The following is a 4,232-nucleotide window of genomic DNA, read 5'->3' as shown; positions in this document are numbered from 1 at the left end:
ATGAGACAGCACAGTCCTTCTTTCTCCCCTGTATTTCCATACCCATTCTGTCAGCTTCTGTCCCCCTCTGCCTTCTTATCTCCCCTTCAGACAGGAGCTGCTCATATAGTCTCATGTGTCTACTTGATCCAGGAAGCTCACTCCTCACCAGTACCATTTTCTATCTTATACTCCAGTCCAATCCCTATCTGAAGAGTTGGCTTTGGGAATGGTTCCTGTGTTGGGCTAACAGGTCTGCAGACCATGATCTGTGGGGTCCTTCTAGTCTCAGCCAGACCATTAAGTCTGGTCTTTTTAGGAGAATTTGAGGTCTGCATCCCACTTCTCTCCTACTTCTTCAAGGATTCTCTGTTGTGTTCCCTGTTAGGGAAGTTATTGGTTGTAGCTGGGCAACATCTAGTTCTTCTGTTCTCAAGCTGATGTTTATCTACAGATTTGAATTAAAGACTTAAACACAGAGTTAGGAATGGCTACCATTTCTTTTTCTGTTCTGGTTTTCTTCAGAGCTAAGAGCAGGAAGAGAGGAGTGAAGAAGCAAAGCTTCCAGAATAGGTAACTAGGGTAAAATGAAGGGCTTTTATGTAAGAGAAATAATTGAGAGTAGAATAAAGATTGCGTGAACAGGGACTTGAACCCTGAACCCTCAGATTAAAAGTCTCCTACTCTACCAACTGTGCTACCCAGGCCTATGTATATGGTATTTCTGACTACCTCCTTTAGGCTTTTATATGGCAGTTGCAATGCACTAGCTGCTCTTTCGTAATCCTGTGGTGGCCTTCTCTGTGCTACAGGTTCTCTATGAGTCAGAATTGACTCGATGGTAGCAGGTTTGTTTTTTTGGTTATATGTGGCCAATTGGTTTCTTATTTCAAGTGTTCAGATAGTTTTCTTTGAATTCTCTTTGTTGGGAAGAATATTTTGTTTGAAAGAGGTGCTGTCATTCATCGGATCATTGGTCTTCCTTCTGTCTTTGCCTTGTATCTCTTTAGATTTTAATAACCAGAGTGGTGACCCCTAAACAAATCACTGCCAGTTCATGATCATACAGCTAGACAAGGAGGACTTCATTACTTGCCAAATGCTGTGATTTTATCCCTTTGTTCTTAGTTCCCCACCTGCACGTATTTTTCTGAAAGCAACATGAATGCTACTCTTCTTCTTATCCCTCTGCATTGCCTTGTACCTCTTTCTTGCAGCTTTGGGAAACAGGAGAAAAGAGGTGGAGAGAATTCAAAGACCTACCAGAATGTACAATAACGATGCAGATGCAAAGAAGCCTGGATTTAATATTCTACATTTCTGTACTTGCCTTTCTTGATGATGCACCTTGCCTACCAATGTGAGCCACTCCTTCTCAGTTTCTTTCTCTCCTTCCTCTTCCTTCTTCACGTCTTTATGCACTTTTTGCTGCCACATTCAAAGAAAAAAGGGTATTTATCTTGAGGAATTAATGTACATTATTCCATGTCTTCCAGAGTATGACCCAAGACAGTTCATTAGTCTTGACCTAAACCTGGGGAAAATAATGTGCAGGGAATCTGGGAACAAATGGGGAAGTTTTGTTGTGAAGGAATGACTAACCTCTCTGGGGAGGAAAGACAGAGTATTTCCTCTCGGAAAAGGGTATTGTTTACTTCTAAAAAAAAATCTCAGTACTTCCAAGAAACCAAGGCTATATTGAAAACTGAGAGAATTTGTAATTGCTCTACTTTAGTTATTTGTGGATTTCTCTTTTCTCCTAGTCTATGGCCTTATAACGCATAGTTGGGGGTGGGTCACACATAAGTGCCTTGGATTCCTTTGTAGGTCAATACCAAGACAATTCAGGGATGACTTTTAAGCAAAGTACCTCAGAGGTTAGCATTTCAATGAGAGAAGGACCCCTCCAAGCTATTTTGGCTCTCTTCTCCCACTTGAAGTAGCTTGGAAGTCACCCAATTGCACATCAGACCTCTAAACCTCTCACCAAGTGAGGTAAGGGACCCACTGTTTAGTTCTACCTCCGTGTCAGGTGATTCTTCTACTTGTTGATAGAGGATCAAGTTGTTAAAATCCATGTTACAAATGGATTAAAATACAATTTTTTCCTGGCTTTAAAAATAGGCATTTCTGAGAGGGGAAGCTCTTGTTTGAGCTTCCAGACCATTCTCCTTGGGGCATTGCCATCTTATCTTTGAGGCAGGAGAGGCCTGAACATACTAACCTTTGGAGCTCCTTCTCCTCATGCTGTCATCTGCACCCCTTTTTCAAAGAGTTTACTTCTTGGCTTGTATTTCTCCACCCAAAGTATCATTATTATCAGTGACTTAGAGAAGAACACCCTGGAAGAAATACATCACTCCTGATCATTGCAAAGTTTATTAATGCTATGTAATTGTTTTCAGTGGTTTCAGCTGCTACTTGATTCCTTTTTGAATGTCGTTAAATTTTCTTTCAATTTCAAAGTTAAGCATTTGAAAACAGAAACCACATGCTCCCCAGCAACACTTTCCTTTCAGATTTGGACTACTTTTTTAGTGTATCAGTCCTGTGGCCTGAAGGATAAGGCCTCTGATTCCAGGTCAGATATTGAGGGTTGGAACCCCTTCTTAGTGCCTTACTTCTGGTTTGGCAAGAAGTAGAAGCTTCTTGAAATGGCTTCCAATTGAGAGTGTTTGTTATAGGAAACACAAGCAACTGAGATGCATCTATCTATTTTTACCCTTCTCTGCTCTCTTTCTCCTCACCCCTCTACATAGTCCTTTGGATGCATCTCCCTCAAAATCTTTGGTGTGGTGTGAAATGAATACGTTATGTGACTTTATTTAAAGTTCTAAAGACAAGAAAGTGGAATTCTGTAGCCAAATATAAGAAATGTAGAAGGGAAGGAATTTTAATAGGGTACTGGCCAATGCTCATATGTCATTTTAATTCAGCTAGGTGTGTGTGCAGTGTGGGATATTTTCTACAACATGGTGTTTGAAATCCTCCAATGAAAGTCATTTTACGATGAACAAGAATAACTGCTCTGCTAAAACCAGGAGTGGCACAAGAAACTTTTAAGACCTTAAAGCTAATCTACTCCCAAATTGAACTATTGTGGCCAGTGATACTGTTGGTCGCTAAAATTTGGATTAAAGTTGCAATGTTCATGTTGAATATCTCTGTGTTTCTTGAGAGCTGTTGTTTGGGTTGTCCAGTGTCCTCTAATCACTCATCCCCCATTGACAGCTCTGTTAAAGATTGCAATAGAGGGCCATTTTAACCCATTGGGACTGAGTCAATTCTGACTCCTAAAGTCCATATTGGGCAGAGAGAACTGCCCCATAGGGTTTCCAAGGAGAGGCTGAAGGACTGGAACTGTCCACCTTTTGGTTAGCAGACGAACTCTTAACCACTGTGCCACTAAAAAAAGAAAATCAGCTGGAAACTTTCCTCTAGTCTGACTTTCAATGATTAAAAGCATTAAGGGGTTTTCGGAGGGCCATTTCCTTTTCTCCTTTCTCTCTGTCCTTGTTCTTCTACCTTGATTATCCATGATATGCTAACTAAAACTGAATATTAATTGATTACATGTTGTGGTGAAAGTCTTCTTGCTTTGGGGCAAGGGCTGGTTCCTTCTCTGTCTCTTCCTTCTTGTCTTCCTTCTGCTGACATCCTGCCCAGGGAGATGTTAAGCCCCAACAAGTATAAATGGAAGAATACTAAAAGCAACTGTTTGGACCATTGGCTTTCTTTTCCTGTGAGCAGAACAAACATGATAAAGAAATTAGAGGTTGAGGTTGCTAAATGGTGAAGTGGAGGTGCCAGGAATTGAACCAGGGACCTTGTACATGCAAAGCACATGCTCTACCACTGAGCTACACCCCCTGAAGACTGACTAGCTTGATGATGACTTTTCTTTTCATAAAAGCATACTGATATTTTTCTGTGTGGTTCCTTCTTCGCATCCCCCCAAAACAAAACAAAACGTTCCCTAGAATAAGATCAACCCACTAAAATAAATAAATAAAACGACAGGGTTAAATTCCACACTTTCTGGAATTAGTAATGTGGATACTGTCTAGTGGTGATAGATGGAGAAGGTTAACTGGATTATTGTTTGAATAACCTTTTCTGGTCCTAGGATCTTTCCACTCCGGTAGTCCTCTCCAAGGTATACTTGCCAGCAGACTCTTTAAATGAAAGTTACTTGCCTCCACCAGGAAAGTCCTACAAAAATCACATCTCTTTAATATCTATCACACTGATAA

The 4,232-nt window shown here is 40.7% G+C and overlaps 1 non-coding gene across 1 annotated transcript; it reads right to left on the bottom strand.

Moving 5' to 3' along the window:
* Positions 1-3,777: 3,777 nt before the first annotated feature.
* On the bottom strand, positions 3,778-3,849 carry TRNAA-UGC (transfer RNA alanine (anticodon UGC)). Its single transcript has one exon. It is a non-coding gene; the product is annotated as a tRNA-Ala (tRNA).
* Positions 3,850-4,232: the final 383 nt, after the last annotated feature.

This window comes from Elephas maximus, chromosome 1 (genome assembly GCF_024166365.1).
Source record: "Elephas maximus indicus isolate mEleMax1 chromosome 1, mEleMax1 primary haplotype, whole genome shotgun sequence".
In the NCBI taxonomy this organism is placed as follows: domain Eukaryota; kingdom Metazoa; phylum Chordata; class Mammalia; order Proboscidea; family Elephantidae; genus Elephas; species Elephas maximus.
The sequence above is the reverse complement of the archived record's forward strand: the minus strand, read 5'-3'. Positions and strand labels throughout refer to the sequence as shown.